The 23,451-nt window shown below is 41.1% G+C and overlaps 1 protein-coding gene across 7 annotated transcripts in view; it reads right to left on the bottom strand.

Annotated features, from left to right (window-relative positions):
• Positions 1–23,451, bottom strand: part of SH3PXD2A (SH3 and PX domains 2A) — a 424,441-nt gene that overhangs the window by 202,934 nt on the left and 198,056 nt on the right. The window lies entirely within an intron of this gene.

The following is a 23,451-nucleotide window of genomic DNA, read 5'->3' as shown; positions in this document are numbered from 1 at the left end:
TAATTAATTGTTATTTGACAGAAGATTGATCTATTAGGAATGTTTTGAATAATTAAACTCAAATTTTCCAAATCTAACAATATTTTTTGGTAAAACTGGTTGTTACAATGAAATAAGATTCTTTAGGCTGAGAAACTGGTAATTCTAATGAAATTAGATTCTTCAGACTGACATTACATCAAGAGGATATCATTCAAGGCCAAATGATTTTTCCATGCTGTTTACCAAATTGATAACAAGATGTATTATTTTTCTAGAGGCAGTCAAACACATAAATACTTTGCCAGAACTGTCATTAGCAATGAAACCAAATACTTGGCTAGAGAAAGAGCGCAACACCAAGAGTTATCCATGGATTTGCCAAGTAGTATTAAGTAATGAATTCTAAATATAGTCAAATACAAGGAAACACCATTTCTAGCAACAAGTCTAACTTTTTCCCTATATTAGAAACAATACTATTTTCTTCGCTCAAAATGTATATCTCCACAGCCAAATGAAGTGCTGCAGATTATAGTAAAACTAGAAGGATAATAGTATAAATTAAAAGTAAATCTGTGTTGTAATACTGAAAGACCTAACTACCCCCCAACAATAAAATGTCAAAAGGAGCTGAACACATACAGTAAAGTAATTGAAGCAACATTTAGTTGCTTTTCCCATTAAGTTTTGACTCTAAGTTCTTGCTCCCTAAATGTCCACAGTGCAAAATTCCTCCTTGTGTAAAAAAAATTGTAAACCGTTAAAGTGCACTGTTTGTGCAGTGACACAGAGAGCAATTCCACCTCTAATTCTTTCTCTGTACGATAAATACTAGCAGTTAAAGTCACCTGCTGGAGGCAATAGTAGATTTGGTGAACTGTACTTAGCCCTGATTCATACTGAATGCAGCTTTGAAATCGTGCAACTTTACTTAAAAGCGTACGATTTCAAAGCTGCATGTCAGTGCGACTTCAGGTGCGACTTGGCTGACATCTGCAAGACTTCATGCACAGATGTCTCTGCAAGTCGCACCTGAAGTTGCCAAAAATAGTGCAAGAAATATCATTTCAAATCTGTGCTGCCCCGCAAAGTTGGCATTGCACAGATTTGAATGGTTCCATTGCCGACAATACGGTGCGACTTTGGACCTGTCAAATCGCATGATACGTCACACCAGTGTGAACAGGGGCTAAGAACCATTTTGAAGTCTCTAGTGAAAGTATGGAAACTGCTAGTATAACAAAGTTAAGTATGATGCGAATACATGGCCTGTTCATACGATTAATACACATGAAGAATATGTCTTCTGTAAATTGATGGCTACTTCCAGAAATTTTTTTAATGTAGAACATATAAAGCTAAAACTCAAAATGTAACAATGGCTGAGCTTTTCAGTAAAAGGTACACATTATCATTTCTCATCATTACACCATTACTGTTACATGAAGTATGAAGAGTGGGCGAGATCACAAATATTGTCCCTGATCAATTGGTGATAAAAGGATCGTATGGAGCCTCTTATACACATTATTATCTAGTACAGATCTTAACAAATCCAAAGACCAGGGCTCATGCTGTTAGGTCTTCTGAGGTGTAATTATAGTCTTTCCTTAAAAATTTTTGTAGTACAGGTGATACTCAAAAAATTAGAATATCGTGCAAAAGTTCATTTATTTCACTAATGCAACTTAAAAGGTGAAACTAATAAATGAGATAGACTCATTACATGCAAAGCGAGATAGTTCAAGCCGTGATTTGTCATAATTTTGATGAATTAAGCTTACTGCTCATGAAAACCCCAATTCCACAATCTCAGAAGATTAGAAAATTGTGAAAAGGTGCAATATTCTAGGCTCAAAGTGTCCCACTCTAATTAGCTAATTAAGCCATAACACCTGCAAAGGGTTCCTGAGCCTTTAAATGGTCTCTCAGTCTGGTTCAGTAGGAATCACAATTATGGGAAAGACTGCTGACCTGACAGTTGTGTAGAAAACCATAATTGACACCCTCCAAAAGAAGTTGGATGTTCCCAAAGTGCTGTATCAAAGCACTATAATAGACAGTTATGTGTAATGGGAAAGTATGGAAGAAAAAGGTGCACAAGCAGCAGGGATGACCGCAGCCTGGAGAGAATCGTCAGGAAAAGCCCATTCAAAAGTGTTGGGAACTTACACAAGGAGTGGACGGAGGCTGGAGTCAGTGCATCAAGAGCCACCATACACAGACGGATCCTGGAAATGGGCTTCAAATGTTGTATCCCTCTTGTCAAGCCACTCCTGAACAACAAACAACGCCAGAAGCGTCTTACCTGGGATAAAGAAAAACCGACCTGGTCTGTTTCTCAGTGGTCCAAAGTCCTCTTTTCTGATGAGAGTAAACGTTGTATCTCATTTGGAAACCAAGGACCCAGAGTATGGAGGGAGAATGGAGAGGCACACACACTGCAAGATGCTTGAAGTCTAGTGTGAAGTTTCTACGGTGTGTGTTGATTTATGGAGCCATGTTATCTGCTGGTGTTGGTCCACTGTGCTTCATTAAGTTCAGGGTCAACACAGCCGTCTACTACACCGGTGTCAAACACAAGGCCGGCGGGCCGAATCCTGCCCTCCAGGCCATTTCATGTGGCCCTCGCACCTCTCCTCCAGCTGCAGGAGAGCTCCAGCCCTCCTCTGGTCCTTCTCCAGACCCTGTATTTTCTGCTTTCAAGCAATGCATCCAGCTTCTTCCCAGCAGCAGCATAAGGAAAGGGGGGTGCTCTGTGATGTAAGGGAGAGTGGGGGACTTAACTTCTAATGGTGGGGGGGCTCTTGGGGAGGGGATGCGCTGAACATCTAATCTTAAAAATACAACCAGCCCTTTTGAGGGCAATCATAATGCTGATGCGGCCCATGATGAATTTGAGTTTGACACCCCTGATCTACCAGGAGATTTTGGAGTACTTCATGCTTCCTTCCGCAGATGAGCTCTATGGGGATGCTGACTTGATTTTCCAGCAGGACTTAGCACCTGCCAAAAGCACCAAAACCTGGTTCAATGACCGCTGGATTACTGTGCTTAATTGGCCAGCAAACTCGCCTGATCTGAACCCCATAGAGAATCTATGAGGCATTGCCAAGAGAAAGATGAGAGACATGAGACCGAACAATGTAGAAGAGCTGAAGGCTGCTATTGAAGCATCCACGTCTTCCATAACACCTCAGCAGTGCCACAGGCTGATAGCTTACATTCCACGATGCACTGAGGCAGTAATTGCTGCAAAAGGGGCCCAAACCAAGTACTGAGTCCATATGCATGCTTATACTTTTCAGAGGTCCAATAGTGTTCTATGTACAATCCTTGTTTTATTGATTGCATGTAATATTCTAATTTTCTGAGATTGTGGATTTGGGGTTTTCATGAGCTGTAAGCCATAATGATCACAATTATGACAAATCACGGCTTGAACTATCTTGCTTTGAATGTAATGAGTCTATATCATATATTAGTTTCACCTTTTAAGTTGCATTAGTGAAATAAGTGAAATGAAATAAACTTTTGCACGATATTCCAAATGTTTCCAGTATCACCTGTATACTATGGTTTTGTTGCAGAAGAACAATCTCTGTTTAAACTTACACTTTCCTTACTTCTTTCTGTACCTTACTACGGAAAGTGGAAGATGAAGAGGATGCATAAGCCAACTGATGTCCAGGCCATGGTTAATCACCATGTACAGAGCTCATAGCAAATGACACTCTTACCAGGTTAAAATTCCAGTGAAGGCAGTTGACAAAACTAGGACTGGCGCTAAGGTTTCTTAATACCTAACCTAGATAAAGCTTGGACTTTAAATGTCTAACCTCACAGATCTTGTCAAATTCATGGATAATACTGCTAAACATTTAGAATGCCCAAGTTTACTGTTGGTACTTTCAAAATCATCTGGTTTTCTTTATTATCAATATATTTTGAATGATGAATGACAGCACTAGTCATTTTTCTTATATGTTGTCAATATTTTTCAGGTACAGTCCAAGACTGTAAGTGCAAATTATAGCAATCGTAATTTTCCTTTCATACTATGGATATTTTTCAAGTTCAGTTAAAGTTATGTAATGGTGCCACAATGAGGATAGAAAATAGAAAGAAGATCAAGTGGTATTCAAAAACTTCCTCTTCTTTGAAGCCTACATGAATTATTTGGTTCATGCACAGATTAAAAGACAACAGGGCCTTTGACTCATCACATCATAATGGAAATAAGCCATCACTGACCATTAAACAGTTCCCGTTGTTAATATCTCTGCTCATGAGACGATGAATATACTAATTGTAAGGCATCCGGGGACTTTCTACAAGACGTTGATGTGAATGCTTTGACCGGATGCCACACAGAGAGCTGCTGAGGACGGCACATGCCCCTGGGTCATATACATTAAAAGATAATAAAAATTAAAAAGGAAGAGGGCCCACATACTAAACAGCAGGGGCTGAATGAAAGTTAAAAAAAGTGCAGGCTTTGAACATCTAAGCTTTAGCACAGCTGTACATATCTGGAAACATGCACACTTAACACCTTTATAGAGCAATAATAGGAGTCGTCCAACTAATTCTCAGACCTGCAGTCTACAGTCTGTGAATACTGCCAATCCATTCAAGGGGCGCAACAACCATCAATCAATTTGAGCATCTTACCCCAAGGGGCACTGTAGGAGGGAATAAACTGCCATGTCTTAAGTTGTGGCCCCCTATTATTGATGTTTCCAAAGAATGTCTGATAAATAGTACACAAACCCAAAGCAAGGTAAAAGCCTCCAGAATGTAAAGTTTTAAAGGGCTCATAGATAAAAAGGGGAGGGTAGAGATAATAGGAGAGAAAATTAAACAAAAAAGAATCACGTGTATCTCACACCCTCAAACATTTACCAGCACACTGGCAAATATAAAATGGGAGCTAAACAACCCTGCACCCCCCCATCCAGACACAGGAAAGAAAAGGACGCCTAACACATACAAGCTATCACCACTCACAAGTTACAGTATTGAGAGACACCCACACTCCTGATACTTTCAGTATGTAAACTGTGCTCTCTAGCAGACTGGTAGCCAGGCTTTCACAGACCACACACACTGATTTCTCTAGCAGTTAAAAGGTTAACAAAAGCAGACACTTACAAGGTTTCCAACCACTATCTAAAGCAGGGGTCCTCAAACTTTTTAAACAGAGGGCCGGTTCACTGTCCCTCAGACCGTTAGAGGGCCGGACTATAAAAAAAACTATGAAAAATTTCCTATGCACGTTGCACATATGTTATTTTGAGCCCACCCTCACCGTCATTTCAAGCCATCATTGCAAGCCCCCCTCACCACCATTTCAAATTCAAGCCATCAATTCAAGCCCCCCCTCACCATTGCAAGCCCCTCACGATCATTGCAACCCTCCCCCTTCATCATTATAAGCTCCTCATTGCAAGCCCCCCCCCTTACAATCATTAATTGCAAACCGATCATGATCATTGCAAGCCCCCCCACCTCACCATTATCATTACATCATCATTTCATCATCATCAGCCCCCCTGACCATCGCAAGTCCCCCCCTCACCATCGTAAGCCACTCACAGCCTTTCTCCTTACTGTGCCAAACTGTTGTCACGGTCCCGCTGTGTCACGAAGCTCACAGTGTTGGTAACAGTTCTGGCGCGCTGTGATAAATGTACCGCCCTCCTCCTCCTAGACCAGCTTGTGTGATAGACAGAACACTGGCTCTATCACACAAGCTAGTCTAGGAGGAGGAGGGCGGGACATTTATCACAGCGCGCCCAAACTATTTACACTGTGATCTCCGTGACACAGCGGGGTCGCTATGTTACAACCTGCCGTGAAACAGGCATTGCCTGTCAGGGTCGGGTGGGCCGGTTAAAAGTCCTCCGCGGGCCATCAGCCTCTGCCGCTCTTGCTGTGTTGTTTTAAAAATGTTCCAGACCTTTCTCTTCATGCTAACTTGACTAACTAGTCAGTCACAGATCTGAATCAGGATGACAGCCCTAGAGCCTTGACATTTAAATTTGAAGTCCAAGTCCAGGCATGATGATCTTACCATTTTACAGTTGTTAAACATTCTTTTGCTTTAGCAGCAACCTCCATCGTGCAGGCTTTCTTCCGTGTCTTGAAAATCAGTTTGTTGAAAAAGGCAGTCCAAAAAACCAAAGGGAGACTCTGCTAAATCTAAAACCTGAATCTTGCACAAAACAAACCAATTTATGACCTGGAGGCCAAACAGGGTCTCGTTAAAGCCTGGTGGTCATCGACCCCAACAATCTGCAAAGTGAAACAGAAAATAAACTGGTTTCTTCTCAATGAGAAAATGACATGGATCTTTAATTAAGACTCAGTCTCTAAGTTCAAATGGATCTGGACTCCCTTAATTGATCATTACTTCCAGTGGCGGCCTATCCATTAGGGGCGCAGAGGTGTCGCCCCCCAATCCATGCGTCTGGCCCCTAAGCTACACACAGGGAGCCAGACACATGTTTTTTTTAAGCACATGATAAGAGCCTGAGGCTCTAATTGGCTTAACAAAAAAAGTTGGGCTTGGGGTGCAGAGCACTGTGCCCTGGACCTGCCCAGTTGTGTGACAATAGTGAATTAATATTTGCTATTATCTTCCTGATTCTCCTGAAACGATCGTATTGGCCGCCAAGGGAAGAAAGAGGGAAGCTGCTGAGGAAGAAGCCACCGTAAAGCCGGAATTTCAGGGTGAAGCCACCGAAAAAAAGGAAGCCCATGGGGGGGGGGGATGCAGGAGGTAGCCAAAGCTGCTAGATGGGGTTGGTGGGGGGACAAAAGAGCGAGCGACTCCCCCCCCCCCCCCCCTATATATACAGCACCAGCCACCACTGCTTCCCACCTGACTTCTCACATGCTGTTGGATCCTTTGACAAAGTAGTCATTAAGCTCAATGATATGGCATCAGGAACCTAACGCCCCAATCCCCTCTCCAAAACTCTTTTCTAGACCCTCTTCTTTACTCTTCTACTGTGGTTACATACTTTCAGTTTTGGACAACATTATACCAGGGGTTGTAAATATTAAGGCATACTTTTCCTGCCTCCCTTTCTTGGTTCCCTTGGGGACCATCAACATTTAATTAACTGATATTCATAAATCGGTTTGTTTAGATGTCAAAAATAGTACAGCTCCTGCTGTACTTCTGACCACACCAGATGTAGCCCTGCAGGTCTCATAGACGGCAATACAGGTACAATTTCTCAACCCAAATGATGGCCATTCACAGAACACATAACCTTAGGCTTAGTTCTGTAAATAGCCAGAAGGAGAAGGGGGTGACACAACACCAGTGCTGGGGTCTCTGAGACCTGATGCACCTACAACTGGAGTGATCAGGAGTATAGCGGGAGCTGTACTAATTTCGGTATCTAGACAAACTGATTCAAACTGATTTTCAAGACTTTGAAGAAAGCCTGTGTGACAGAAGATTACTGCTAAGGCAAAGGGATGTTTTGTAAATGCGCAATGGCAACTACAACACTTTTATGCTCACATGTTCACTTTAGGGTTTTTATGAAGGTGAATTTTCTCCTGTGATTCCATTTTATTTGTCATGGTGGTTGCAATTCTGTGGCTGGCTGTGCCAGATTAAACAGCACACCACAAAATGGTAAAGTATAGAATTCTGTCAACTGCAGCACTGAAAAAGCTGTCAAATAACTTTTCTCTCTATCAAAAGCCAAAAGAAGCAAGCAAGAGCAGCAGTTGGATAGCAAAAAATAAATTCTGTACTTACTAGTGGAAAAAAAGGATCCACAGATTGATATAAGATGGAAAAACAACCATAATGCTCTTTATGAATAGTGATTGTTCAGTCCCTATTAGTTAAAGTGTATTTCCACTATTATGGGCAAATGTGAGAAAATCCCACTATATGTTTGGTATGAGTTCCTATTTACACAGCATGTCTAAAAAAAAAATAAACCATATCTTACAGGAGGAAGTGTTATGGCTAACTAACAATGAGTCTGTCCCAAGTCTGTCGTTATTAACATACAATGCAAGATCAGCCTGCATAGTACAGACAGGGTTAATTATGGCAAACACAGACCTGCCCAGCCCCAACAAAAACAAAGAGAACTGCCTAGGATTGTTTTTCTTACTGGAGGTTCCAGAACAGAGCATCTAAGAAAGGTAAACTGAAAATTTTACATATTTGTCATGCTATGTGAATGGGAACACGAAGCAAATACAAAGTTGGTGTTATCCAGATTTGGCTACAAATATAGAAATACACTTTAAACCTTTGTTTTTTTATGAAACACAATACGAAACTATTGATAACGCAGATAAAAAAAATGAGTTAAAGGGGTTGTAAAGAGAATTAAAACAGTTTAATAATAAATAAACAAACATGTTATACTTACCTTCACTATGCAGCTTGTTTTGCACAGAGCGGCCCCGATCCATGTCTTCTGGGGTCCCTCGGCGGCTGTCTCTGGTCCTGCCCACAAGAACTTTCCACCTTCATGCGAGCAAGCTTGCATGGTGGTAAGTTCTTGCGGGTGCGCTCCCGTGATACAGCCGGCGGCCATAGCCGCTCACTGTATTACTCAGACCCTCCCCCCGACACACCTCGTCATTGGATGTGATTGACAGCAGCTTTCAATCCATCCACTTTAGCCAATCAACGACCAGGCTGAGCGGCGAAGAGGACATCGGGGCGAGTGCCGCAGGTGAACGGGCTCAGGTAAGTAAAACGGGGGGACTGGTATTGTCGGATGTTTTTTCACCTTAAAGGGGTTGTAAAGGTACAATTATTTTTTCCTAAATAGCTTCCTTTACCTTAGTGCAGTCCTCCTTCACTTATCTCATCCTTCGATTTTTCTTTTAAATGTCCTTATTTCTTCTGAGAAATCCTCAGTTCCTGTTCTTCTGTCTGTAACTCCACACAGTAATGCAAGGCTTTATCCCTGGTGTGGAGTGTCATGCTCGCCCCCTCCCTTGGACTACAGGAGAGTCAGGGCGCTCTCTACATTGCACAGAGAAAGGAGCTGTGTGTTAGTGGGCATCCTGACTCTCCTGTAGTCCAAGGGAGGGGGCGAGCACGAAGGATGAGGTAAGTGAAGGAGGACTGCACTAAGGTAAAGGAAGCTATTTAGGGGGAAAAAATTGTACCTTTACAACCCCTTTAAGGTGTACCTTTAGTGTCCGTTTAACAGAAATGTCAAAATACATTCCTAACATGGTTAACACTGCTGAGACCTATAGACACAGAAATTAAAACAAAGCTAGAATATTGCATTTCCTATGGCACACATTGTGTGATTTATTTCATTCTAAGGATGAAAAAAGTAAAGGATTTAACACAAAAAAAGCTTTATATGGCTCAGATTACAAATAACTCTCCTGTGTATTCCACCTATGAAAAATCTCTGGAGAGGTTAATGCAGATCTTCCCCTCAATTAGGTAAAAGCTTTCTCAGCCCTTAAATTACCATTTTTAATAGAAGCAGGAGGTTGGAACTATGACAGCAGGCACATTATGTTGAAGAATGGTGTCGGGAAAAAAATTACTCACCCACATTCTTGGTTAAAACTTGTCATGAAGAAACTCTAAATGACGGTTTCCTTTAATAAACCTTAAAAGGACTAATAAAAAATCTCTACCATCATCTGATACCACTAGGCATCTTCCTATATATGAACTTCAGGCAAATGACTAAATATAATGATAAAATACAGATATGAGCAGTTTCACCTGCCAAAAGGATTAGTATTTCCATCAAGCTGTGAAATTTGCACAGCTCTGCTACACAGCTCAGTCCCGTCTGACAAAGGGAGAGGACCTGATCCTTCTTTGCTGCAGATTCACTTTCAGTTACAGGTCTACTCTTCACCTTGTGACTGCACAGTTAAGATTTCCGATAAGCCCCCTCCTGCAGAACCTGACAACGACCGGCCAGGGTTGACGGGAAGAGGCCCTTGTCCTCATCAACATGGGGACAAGGTGCTTTGGGGTGGGGGTGTAGGGCCTCCCTACCCCACAGCACCCATCCCCCCATGTTAAGGGCATGTGGCTCGCTCCCCCTTTTCCTGACCTGCCGGGCTGGGGGGGAACCCCGCGCTAATCTTTTTTTTTTCATTTCGGCAGGGGTTCCCTTTCAAGATCCTAAGCACACAATGATCTGACTTCTGGTGCAACTTCTATTCAAATCAATGGGCTCCCATAAGGAACCACTGATTTTGAATAGAGGTAGAGAAACGTGGTTAAAAGCTTGTGTGGCTAAACGCGCATTGTACAGTAATCAGTGGCTATTTATAGCTTTGATCGCTGTAGAAATGTCAATGGTCCCAAAATAGTGTCAAAAGTGTTCAATCTGTCCACCGCAATGTCGCAGTCACAATAAAAATTGCATATCACCGCTATTACTACTAAAAAAAATTATAATAAAAAGGCCATAAATCCATCCCCTATTTTGTAGACGCTAAAACTTTTGCGCAAACCAATCAATATACACTTATTGCGATTTTTTTTACCAAAAATATGTAGAAGAATACATATCGGTCTAAACTGAGAAATAATTTTATTTTTTATGTATTTTTTGGGGATATTTATTATAGCAAAAAGTAAAAAATATAGCTTTGTCGCTTTTTTTGTTTATAGTTCAAAAAATTAAAAGGTGATAAAATACCACCAAACGAAAACTCTATTTGTGGGGAAAAAAGGACCTCAATTTTGTTTGGGTACAACATCGCACGACCGCACAATTGTCAGTTAAACCGATCCAGTGCCGAATCGCAAAAAAAAATGCTCTGGACATTAAGGTGGTTAAAAAAAATCCCTTTAGGCTTCATGTACACGGGATGTTTTTACAACCTCTCCTGAACGATTTAACTTGACAGATAGTAACCCACGTTTAAAATGTCAGTTTTGCCGTGTTTACATGCTGCGCTTTGCGTTTAGAAGCATTTCAAAAACAATTTTTTTTTAAATGGGCAAAAACGAAAAACGCCTATAAACTAAACGCGGCTAAACACGGCTTACCGCGTTTAGCCGTGTTTGGCATCTGAAACTTTGACGTCTGAACCCATTTTAAAAAAGGGCCTATAAACGCAACTGCCTAGAAACGACAGTAAACGGACTTGTGTACATGTACACATAAGATAACATTTAATGAGTTCAGGGGCAGCTGAAAAAAGTGTCCAACTGCCTTTGAACATCCCTTTAGCAGCAGCAGTGTACATGGGGCCTTAGTATTACTTTAATAGAAATCACATCTGATGTATTAAACCTTGAGCATTAATCAAGCTTGAAATTCTATATAAAAATGACTAATCCTGAGAATTAATCCCGGGCAACCATTCTTAAAGAGTTTAACCCTATGAAGGCTGAATCTTCAGGATGGCAGAACGGTGAAGGTGTTCGCCATTTTGTGAAGCCAGAGGTGTTCTGCTTTAAAGTATAGCCAAAGCTTGTTTGGCTGAAATTCTCCTGTGGATCACAGGAGTGCAGATTGAGTTGTTGGAGCCCGCTGATGACCGACGTCACAGAGCCGAATCAGGCTGGGAAAAGATCACAACCACATGGTCGGAATCAACCCAGATGCTTGGTCCAGCACCCGATTTGGGGTGACAGAGCAGAGAGTGAACTGAGTGATAAGCAGCGTTCGATAGCTCAGTTCTCAGCCCTAGAGCCGCAGGGGACAGATGTAATATTGGACTGATGCTGCATCCATCTGGGTAAGAATGATTTTTTAAAAAAGAAAAACCTAAACTTCTCTTTTAAGCACTTCAAGGTGTGTGGTTGTTCTGTCCACCTGCAGCCAGAAATGTAAACAAATCAGTACTGGATTTGTTTGGAAGCAATGTATGGAAACATTAGGGGTTTAACTGATTTCTTCATAAGGAGGTCATGCCACACTGAATGTATTATTACACAGGGGCTTTTCATGCTCCTTTGTGAAAGTAATAAAATGAAGTGTGAAAAAAAGCCCCTGTAAATTGGAATTTGTCTGATGTGGAACGAGCTCTGGAGTTTGACTTCCGAGTGATCCGATCTGTAACAAGCGCAATACTGCTATATTTGTTGGTCCACAGCTAACGGTAAGAGGCAGTGGGGGTTATTTACAAAAGGCATATCCACTTTGCCCTGCAAGTGCACTTGAAAGTGCACTAAATGTGCACTTGGAAGTGCAGTCGATTTAGATCAGAGGGGGACATCCAAGGAAAATAAAAAACAGCATTTTAGCTTGCACATGATCAGATGACAAATTCAGCAGAGCTTTGCTTCATTTAACTAGATGCCGACTAGCCGCCGCAGTTCTATGGCGGCAGGTTGGCTCTCCTTTGCGAGAGCCCATAGCTCTACGTCGGCTCTCGAAGCGGCCACTAGGGCACGTGCGTGCTCAGCGGTCGCGATCACTGCCGGGCACCCGCAATTGCTCGTTACAGAGCGAGAACCAGGAGCTGTGTATGTAAACACACAGCTCCCGGTCCTGTCAGGGGAGAAATGCCTGACCGTATACAATGTATGAACAGCGATCAGTCATTTTCCTAGTGAGTCCACCCCCCCTACAGTTAGAACACACCCAGGGAACATACTTAACCCCTTCCCCGCCCCCTAGTGTTAACCCCTTCCCTGCCAGTGGCATTTTTATAGTAATCAATGCATTTTTATAGCACTGATCGCTGTAAAAAGGCCAATAGTCCCAAAAATGTGTCAAAAGTGTCCGAAGTGTCCGCCATATTGTCGCAGTGCCGAAAAAAAAATCGCTGATCGCCGCCGTTACTAGTAAAAAAAAAAAATATTAATAAAAATGCCATAAAACTACCCCCTATTTTGTAAACGCTATAACTTTTGCGCAAACCCTTGCAATAAACACTTATTGTGATTTTTTTTTACGAAAAATATGTAGAAGAATACGTATCAGCCTATACTGAGGAAAAAAATATTTTGTTTATATATGTTTGAGGGATATTTATTATTGTAAAAAATATTCATTTTTTTCAAAATTGTCGCTCTATTTTTGTTTATAGCGCAAAAACGAAAAACCGCAGAGGTAATCAAATACCACCAAAAGAAAGCTCTATTTGTGGGAAAAAAAGTACACCAATTTTGTTTGGGAGCTACGTCGTACGACCGCGCAATTGTCAGTTAAAGCGACGGAGTGCCGAATCGCAAAAAGTGCTTTGGTCTTTGACCAGCAATATGGTCCGGGGCTGAAGTGGTTAAGATCTACCCCTCAGATTTACAGCGACTGCACTTCCAAGTGCACCTGCAGTGCACTTGTAGTGCAAAGTGGATTTGCCTTTTGTAAATAACAACCAGAGTGTGTATATCCATTTGTGGAGGATTCCTCACAAGATCTCTTTTCCACCATTTGGAATTCACATTATCTCGACTCTTCCTATTATGAACTTTCTTTTTAACTTTTGGATAACTTTCTAGCACTGCACCCTTTTGTGTTCTATAAAAATGTATAACTACAATTTTTATATTCTATAGGTTCTTTTTCTTCAGAAAATATGTTTGGTGGTTTTAAGTGATTTTCAACATGCAACGGATTTTAAAAACAGTTTTGCATTATTTTCCTGGGAGGAAATCTAACGCTAAAGAGGTTAAAGTGGAGTATAAAAGAGAAGAAGGGTGCCTCTAAGTGTACCAATATGGTTACATTTAATCATAGGCGTGCGCACAGGGTGTGCCTGGGCACACCCTAATCACCCTTCGCTGCGCAGATTTCCCCTGCTGCTTGGCTGCAAGGAAAAGGGACCGGGCAATCTCTGTCCTCAAGTCCCTTTCTTTTTCTCCAAAGTGAGAAATGGGTCTGTTTAGGCTACTGATATTTTACCAAAGCCCCCCCCCCCCCCCCCCCAATGGGGCCCAGAAAAAATAAAATAAAAAATATTGTAAAAAAATACAAAAAATAAAATTGTAAAAATTAATAAACAAAATAAACTACCAGCACCAAACTCTGCCCTACTGACAATGTCCATTGCCCTGCTGCCCTAATTATATTTACACACATGCATGTATGAGCTTTGGGGTGCACACCCTAATGCAATAGGCTGTGCACACCTATGCATTTAATGAAGGTACAACATTTGGCAACTCACATGGTTGATGATTAAAACAGGCACATCTAAGTATGCAGGCATCCGGGATAAAGCTGTTCACATCCCTTCCACGCTGTGCTCCACGAGCGGTTCAAGCCTCATTTTCAGATTGCTCTACTGCAGGGTAGTCTTCCCGGTCACGATTGCAGACTGACAGTGGTGAGTTCCGGCAGTGCAGAGGATGGTCTATATCAGGGATATGCAATTAGCGGACCTCCAGCTGTTACAAAACTACAAGTCCCATCATGCCTCTGTCTCTGGGCGTCATGCTTGTGGCTGTCAGGGTCTTGCTATGCCTCATGGCACTTGTAGTTCTGCAACAGCTGGAGGTCCGCTAATTGCATATCCCTGGTCTATATGAACAGCTTTACCCCTGATGCCTGCATACTTAAATGTGCCTCTTTTAATCATCAACCATGTGAGTTGCTAAATGTTGTACCTTCATTAAATGTAACCATATTGCTACACTTAGAGATGCCTCTCTTCTTTTTTTATACTCAGTTGTGACATGACGCTACTCGTACATCAAGACAGCGTTCGTTTATCAAGTCAAAATGTTAACTCTATCAGACAAAGTTATTCGCAGTCCAAGGTTTCACTGTACTTTCCTATTTACTAATGCTAGCAGCATACACTTTAAATGTTGCTAAATGTTGTACCTTTATTAAATGTAACCATATTGCTACACTTAGAGGAGCCTCTCGTCTCTCTTATATACTCTGTAGCTCCTGCTTGATTTTTATTCTAATCCCCTATATGGAGGCTGCCATTTGTGGATGGACATTTTATGGTTACACAACCTTTCACATGGTTATAATCTTTTTATATGGACTATAAACTGAAGGACTTGTGAATAAACGGCTGTGGAACAAGTCATTTAAATTTCCATTATTTTGTATGGCAAAATTTCCTTTAAATCATGAGTGCTTTGGATTACAAGCAGGTTTCTGGAACAAGTTGTGCTTGCAATCCAAGGTTTTACTGTATATCATAATTTCTTGTTTTAAACTTTTTTTTACACTTCTCCATATACTTCCAGGTTCCCAGGCCTAAGCAAATGATGTCATACAATCTCTGAGTCTTCCAGCTAAGCATGCCTGAGCTAAGGGCAGATGGGTTCCAGGAATTAAATGCTACATAAATCATCTGTCCATACTTAAGATGGCCATAGCCAGAAATACTAACGGGCGTTTTTAAAGTGATTTGTCAGCAAAATAAAGCATAGAGACATGGACGGATGAGTGTGTTTTCTTTGAATATTAAAAATGAATAGTGTTTTGGGTTTGTGGTGCTCCAATACAATGTACTTCCACTTTAATTTAGCTACAGGCGTTCACAGGCAGTCCAACTGAAGTCTAGACTATTAACAGAGAACTAAAGGCAGATATTTTATCCTATGCAACATACGGTGCCTATCGAAAAATGTCAGTAAGCAATTAAAATAGAAAACACCCTGTTTTTTTATTTGGGCTTGGCTACTTCCTCCCGTTCCATTCACACATGCGAATAGGTTATTAAAGCTAGATGGCATATGAGGTTACCTAAGCTGCATACCAAGATCTTGCGATAATAGAAGGCATTGCATACAAGGTATATCATGACAATATACAAATATATTAACATGGAAGTCCAGCCTACACTTTTGAGAATGAGTTTGAAAAGGTTAAAACTCTGTATCAGGTTTTTTTGCATAGTGAGGGGAATTGTTAAAATGTTATTCATCACTGAAACAGAAGTACAGAGACAATATCCCATGGGGACACTTGCATTGGTGAGAACTTTAAAGCTCATGTGCACTGTATGTTGAGCTTGCACTACCTAGTTGTTGGCAGACCTAATATTGTAACTTGCCTAGTGAGTTTAAGGACACCAGTGGATCTGCCTGTTCGGCGGTGGATCTCGCCACTGAGCAGGCGGATGACAGGTCCACTTATGCAAAGCAGACATGTACACAGCCCGCTCTCCTCTATGGGTGGTCAGATGTAAACAGGCTGCCTGTCCGTTTACATCCAACTGTCATCTGATCAGCCAGACGGATGGGGAATGGATCCCCCATCCATCTGTTTTTAGCATTGCCCTGTACTTCATACAGGGCAATAGATGGTCTGATTGGGTCTGCCCTAAAAACCTTAATGTCTGGATCTCCAATCACTTTTGGGAGTTTCTCACTTACTTGCTTTTGTGTACCCAGGACTGGAAGTGTGGCAAAATCTCCCAAACAAAAACACAGCAAAAGTTAATATCTGAAAGGGCGTCCAACCCTTCCCCAGCCTACCCAAAACTAGGAAAGAAAGATGTGACTGAAGTTCCACTTTACTCCATAGTACCTATGGACCTCACAACTGCCATAGAAAGACAAGTCCCAGAAGCCATGTCAGACACTCTACTTTACCCTATTTTTTGTCACTGGAAATTCTTTCACTTTATTAACTTTTATTATGGACACTATTTAATTATTTGCAAGATGTCCTTTTACTGATTGTAGTTTATATTTTATATGTTTTTTTTTCTTCACTTACTTTATGACTATTATATGATTATCACTTAATACTTATAAGCGCTGCACTTTTTTGAATTTTATTAATACACAGTGATGAATGGAGATGTTAACGCATTTCACACCTCAGGTGCCTAATCATAGAGAGCGTCAAATATATGGAGACCATCCGATTTTCTTGTATAGTGGTTGCCAGCAAATGAGCTAGACAGGCACCTGGCTATGAGTGGGCAAGTGTGGGCTGACCTGCTAGTGCGACACACTGCTATCTTTACAGAAGATCTGCTGATCTGCCAGAAACGCATTTCTAAAGTGGACTATACATGGTTCAGGTTTTCATTCAGCCAGTGGGCTAGAACAAAAAAAAACTGAACCGATTCCCCCATCCACACACTGGAGGTGTAGAGGGGAATAATCCCCACTGTGCTTATGTATTCTAATAGTCTTTTCAGCTCTTCAATATGGGAGGACTTCACAGACTTCCCATACCTGGAAACACCAGATATTTTCTACTGATTGAGCTGCAACTGAGAATGGAATGGTAGGGGAGAGACGTGTTACTGCATTGTAACTACAGGTTTCAAGTTTAGAAAATGTCCAGGTTAGTTTTCATACCACAATGTACAGTAAAACAGTGTTGCAGCAGTGGGATAACACTTCAAAATATTCTGATTATACATTATACATTATACATTTATAGTACAGCCCTGTGACCAAACACAGGTCTACAGCAGTTTTCACCTTAAGGCAGGTGTGTATGTGCTTGCATTTTCTCAATAGTTGATACATCTGATGTAGATGGCTGAACAAATAACACACAAAAAATGTTCAAATAAAATGTGTTTAACAAGGAAGAAATCACATGTCTGAAAGAGATGTTGCATCAGGACAAACGTATCCACTGTTTACCCAAACTGGTCTTGTGACAGCTACTGGCATTCTTTCAGGATTTCCACTAATTACTAGGCTGTCTGCACCGCCAGCATGTGATCATAACACAAAAGAGACAAATATTACATCTTTGAATCAAATGATTGGAAGAACAAACAAACATCCCAAGAATTAACTTCTAAATGTAGTGTAAACATTAGTGCTATGAAAGCTACAACCAGTAGATGGCAGCATAAGACAGCCAAGGAGCACTACTCTAAAATAAATGAATAGCATCAGCATGTGTAACAAAGTGTATTTCAAACTTTGAAGTTGAATTTGAGGAAATCAAACTATCTGTGTTTTATGTGCTCACATTTATTTACACAGCATACCTAAATGAATTGTAAATGCTATAACCACCGATTGGGGGGGGGGGGGGGGCTATAATAAATGTCTGCTTTTGGGTTTCATACCCCTTTATTAGGATGAGGAGATCTGCCAGCACTGTACACACAGGTTCATTTCTAATGACTATAACTCCCCAGCCTTAATATTACGTAGAAACAAGATGTAAGCAGCACATTTTTTCAACCCCCTAATGGCTGAAGTTGCAGATCTATCTGTCTCAAAAAAATATTACACATTTATTGGGTACAGTTTTGCATGACTGATTAATTATCATGTCAGTAAAAGTATCACAGCACTGAGAAATGGGATAAAACATGGAGAAAGGTGTATGTATTGTAGAGATGTACTGGATATTTGCCCCTGGGTTCCTTTCAGAAGCTGCTAGGGGTTCTTTGAGCTGGGGCCAAACCCAACAGCATGACACCAGAGACATTTTTTTAGCTGTCTGCAGGGGTAACAATTGGATGACCACTGTAAAGGGGACATACTTCCAACTGACCACAAATGTAAGGCGTATTTTCCCACCAAATACCCCAAAAAATGGTTTTAGCAGCGGTTCACTGAGAACTGGAAATTTGAAGGGTTTCTTGGAGGTAAAAAGGTTGATCAAGGCTGCTTTAAACTGTTTGGTGGTAGATTCTTGTTGTTGCTTCTTGTATCATTTCTTCACAATGTTTTATAAAATGTAAGTGTGGCCAGAATACAAGAAACAAAATAACATGCAATACATTTCTGTAATACATGCACATTTTCCATGTTTTATGCCTTTAAAAAACACTGCATTACACTTCCCCCTATTTATGGAGAAGAAGAGAGGGGAAAGTGTTTAGTAGTTCAGCAGTGTACAGCTGGCAGCACTGCTGCTTAGGATTTCAGTGTTACAAAGGCAGCATTTGTAGCTCACTACATGAAGTTATGAGCTTGCTGCATTTCTGTCAGGATCAACAGTTGTTTTTCAGTACTTGCAGCATTTGCAGAAAAAGGTGTGGATTTACTTAAATTGCTACTTAACTCAGAACCCTGCATTCACTATATGTGGCCTCCCACAGTACACAGAATACGTGGGCATTTTTCACCATTGATAAACTATGAAAGGGGCACACGTCTCACTGACCACCAACTTATACTCTAATGCCGCATACACACCATCGGTCAAACAGATGAGAACGGTCTGATGGACCGTTTTCATCGGACCAAACCGATCGTGTGTGGGCCCCATCGGTTATTTATCCATAGGTTAAAAAAAAGCAATCTTGTTTTAAATTTAACCGATACATACCTAACCGATAGAAAAAAAACGATAGTAGGCACAACCATCGGTTAAAAATCCATGCATGCTCAGAATCAAGTTGACGCAAGCTTGGAAGCATTAAACTTATTTTTTTTCAGCACGTCGTTGTGTTTTACGTCACCACGTTCTGACACGATCGTTTTTTTAACCGATGGTGTGTAGGCACGACTGACCATCGGTCAGCTTCATCGGTTAACCTATGAAAACGGTCCATCAGACCGTTCTCATCGGATGGACCGATCGTGTGTACGCGGCATAACTAAACCCAGGAGTCTGCATTCACTATATCTGGTCTCCCACAGTACACACAGTTGACACAAGCAGACAGGCAGGGAGGGGTGAGAGGACAAAAGAGACATGACGAGGCACGTAAACTGACCATGGTGTCAGGGCTCAGCAGCCATGATACACTGTGGTCAGTTTACAGAGAGGAGGGTATAGCCAGGCAGGATCAGCCAGGGTTTTTTTTAGGTTTTACAGGGGGCCAAATGACACATCACAAGCACTGTGCTGTATGACATGCTTTAAGAGAACAGGATCTGTTTATTACATTTTTTTTGGGGGGGGGGTTACTATTTTTGTAGTTAGTTTTTTTTTCTTTCATGTGATCGTGTATTCTTTGCATTTATTAAGCTCTGGAGCGACTGCACTTTATACACCCCAAAGCATGAGGAAATATGTATGCACTGACATGTACTAAATCTGTTTTAATTTTTTTTCCCCTGATATACACTTTAAATAATCATGAAAGAGGCCACTGCAGTGTTGCAAAGCTCAGAAGATGCTAAGGTAAAAGTCACCTTCTCACATCTAAAAATCAGAGTGTAGGAACAAAAATGTCATCCAAAACTAAAATATCCATTTCAGGTGATAGTCCCATGTCAGTATGAAAACATGTCTACCTGTAGTAATGACTAAACAGCCAACAAACAGCTGCTCTTATTTACCTCCTACAGATTATATGAACATATGTTTTTGCACAAAGTTTGCATTTTACACCTAGACAGGCAATCAATGGCACAGCTTTAATATTAGGCATGAGTCACTCACTTTCCTTACGATTTTTCTAAAAAAAAGCAGCAGGGCCAAAAAAAGACTTCATTTATAAATCTTCAGAAGATAAGAGAAGTGCTACAGAGGAGGAAATTACATAAGAGAAGCTAATTTCCTCCAGCGCAATTCAAATAAATAGATTTTTTTTTCTCTTTAATAAACATAAGTCCAGGTAAACCTCATGATGGCTAAGCCATTTTTTGATCTGCTCTTGGAAAGAGGTGGCCAGTGGTGTTAGCAGGCAGCCATCACGTCAGTGAAAAGGCTGGGGAGTAGGGGGGGTCAGATATCCAAGTTTACATTTACATACAGAGTAACAGTCTTTAAGCATTCTCAAGATGAAATTTATTTAGCATTTGTTGCAGTTAGGCTTTAATATCTTGCTGGCATAACTTAAGCTGGCTATAGATGGGCAGAATTGAGAACGAAAATGCTTAGGAAAAGAAAGCTTTTACTTAGTTTGTTCAATACTAATAGTCCAATACTATAAAGTACAATGCAGTTCAATACAACTTATGCCACGTACACACGATCAGAAATTCCAACAACAAAACCGTGGACTTTTTTTTCCAATGGAATTTTGGCTCAAACGTGTGTTGCATACACACGGTCACACAAATATTGTCAGAAATTCCGATCGCCAAGAACGCGGTTACGTACAACACAACGATGAACCGAGAAAAATTAAGTTCAATGATTCCGAGCATGCATCAAATTTATTCTGAGCATGCGTAGGATTTTTGAGCGTCGGAATGGCATACAGACGATCGAAAATTTCCGACAAGAAGTTTTCCCGTCGGAAAAATTCGAAAACCAGTTTTCAAATTTTTACTGTTGGAAATTCAGACAGAAAATGTCTGATGGGGCCTACACACGGTCGGAATTTCCGACAACAAGCTCACATCAAACTTTTCTTGTTGGAAATTCTGATCGTGTGTACATGGCATAAGTAGTAAAATAAAAGCAGATATAACATATGTAAACATTCTACTACTTTAAAAAGACGCCATTGTTTCAAACCACAATATAAAATACATCAAATTAGTGCCACTGATTATGCCAATTTTTAATACCTGGCAGAACTCAAAAATGTATACTTTAGACCAGGGTCTCCCGACATTTTAAACAAAGGGCCAGTTTATTGTCCTTCAGACTTTAGCGGAGCCGGACTATGGCCAGTGTGAGTGGACATTTTTCTGGCATCAGTGGGAGTAAACATCACTACATTTGGTATTAGGGGGAGGAATACTGTCCCATTATTGGCATTATAGGGGGAAATAGTGCCCCATTGTTGGTTTCAGATGGCAGAATAGTATTCCCTATCATTTGGGAAGATTAGTGCCCCAAGGGCCCGATAAAGGCAAGCATAGGGCCCCCGGAGTTTGGAGACCACTGCAGGAGAAGAGCTGAGGGTTAAATTGGCTAAACAGTCAATGGATATCATTTGTTGTTTAAACTCACGCCAGATGCTCTCTCTCTGAGCTGCCGATTACCTTGAAATTGGGCATTAGACTTACAGCAGTAAAACGCTTGGTGTTGATTTCAAATATGACCTCTAATCCTTTTAAACATTTTAAAACACTGAGGCCAAAAAAGGTTAAATGCAGGGACATGCATGAGAAGTAATGCCTATAGGGAATTCTGCTAATATGATGGAAGCCAAGAGTGACCCATTTTACCCCATTTACATAAAAGCATACATTTTTAAGCCAGGACCAAGTCAAATTGTCAACGTGTAATTCACTTGCATGCATTTAAATTGACAGTTGCCATTACGTGTCATGCTGAAAAAGTATGTATCATAATTTGAATAATTCATACCACAGTAGACTAGAAAGTATTGGTGGGCCATGCAAAAACAGACAAATCTGCATCTCTAATGTGAACCAAATACACAATTTACACATTTTTGATCAACCTTTCCTTTCCACCTCTTGGAAAGCATCTGCAAGAAACACATTCTGGAACTGTATGTACAAGCAGTGTGCCATTCTCAGTGAAGTATAAAAAAAAAGGGTGGGCCACATAGCAAACAATTACAATCCAACTAGCATTCTTCTACAGCAGGATACTAAGTATCAGGCAAAACCTACACCACATGTGTCAAACACAAGTCTTCTTTGTACAAGAAAAGCTTTCCTCTCAGAGGCTCTCACATATCCCTGCCTGCCCTGTACTCATGGCAGGGACAAGTGAGATGTAGATGCAGCGTGGTCATAGGTGGGATGGGGTATCACAAGGGGATTTTCATCTGTGCCCGATGCAGGGATGTTGACCAAAGATCTACAAGTGAGAGAGGCGGAGCCACCTACACACTGCAGGGAGGTACTAGAGCCAGGCTGGGTATTTTTTTTAATGGCAAGGAAGCTTTGGGGGGGGGGGGTATGGATGTGGGTGTGTGCTGAGGTGGGGGATGGGGAGAGTGGTGTAGAGATCAGAGCTGAGAAGGGGTAGAAGTGAGATGTGGAGAGCCATACGTAGCGAACCTATGAACTCTGCATCATGTGCATAGGGCACCCCTGAAACTACATTCTATAAAGCGCATCCATTAATCACACACATAACGCACTCCTGGTATTTATTACCCCTTTAAGATTCCCCCACTGTTCAAAGTGCAATTTGGCCACACCCACCATTTCATGCAGTTCGGTGGGGCATGGTTGAGTTCCTGTGCCTATTCTCTGAGAAAAAAAGCCCTGGATATATTTATATAGTCTTACAGATACAACTGGCCCTTTGAGAAAAACCATAATGGTAATGTGTTCTGCAATGAAATTGAGTTTGACACCCTTGACCTACACATTTTAGTATACAACACAGCTGTACTTATGCTTTGGTATGCATGATGCTTGAGATACTTTTAGGGTGTCCATGCAGTGGACAGACCAACCTTAACAGAACTTGCTGGTGCATGGTTAAGTCAAAATTTGAACATCCCAAAGCTGTCCATCCACAGACACAGTTCTATGACTGCACAGATGCAGGGGCCATCAGTTACAGTTGCATAGCTATGCATTCGGTATCTGAGACAAAAAAAAACAGGCCTATGATAACACTTGCACACATACACAATGCAACCACCAAATTGAGGACAAGGTCATATGAGGACCTCTCATACTAGTAAATTAAGTTTGTGAAATGAAATGATGTTTTGAAGCCGTCTCATATGCAACATCCTTTATGAAAAGATCCTCTCATCTGACAGGGCCATAGGCACGAAAGGATCTTTTAAAGAGCTGCC

The sequence above is a fragment of the Rana temporaria genome, chromosome 8, assembly GCF_905171775.1.
Source record: "Rana temporaria chromosome 8, aRanTem1.1, whole genome shotgun sequence".
In the NCBI taxonomy this organism is placed as follows: Eukaryota; Metazoa; Chordata; class Amphibia; order Anura; family Ranidae; genus Rana; species Rana temporaria.
The sequence above is the reverse complement of the archived record's forward strand: the minus strand, read 5'-3'. Positions and strand labels throughout refer to the sequence as shown.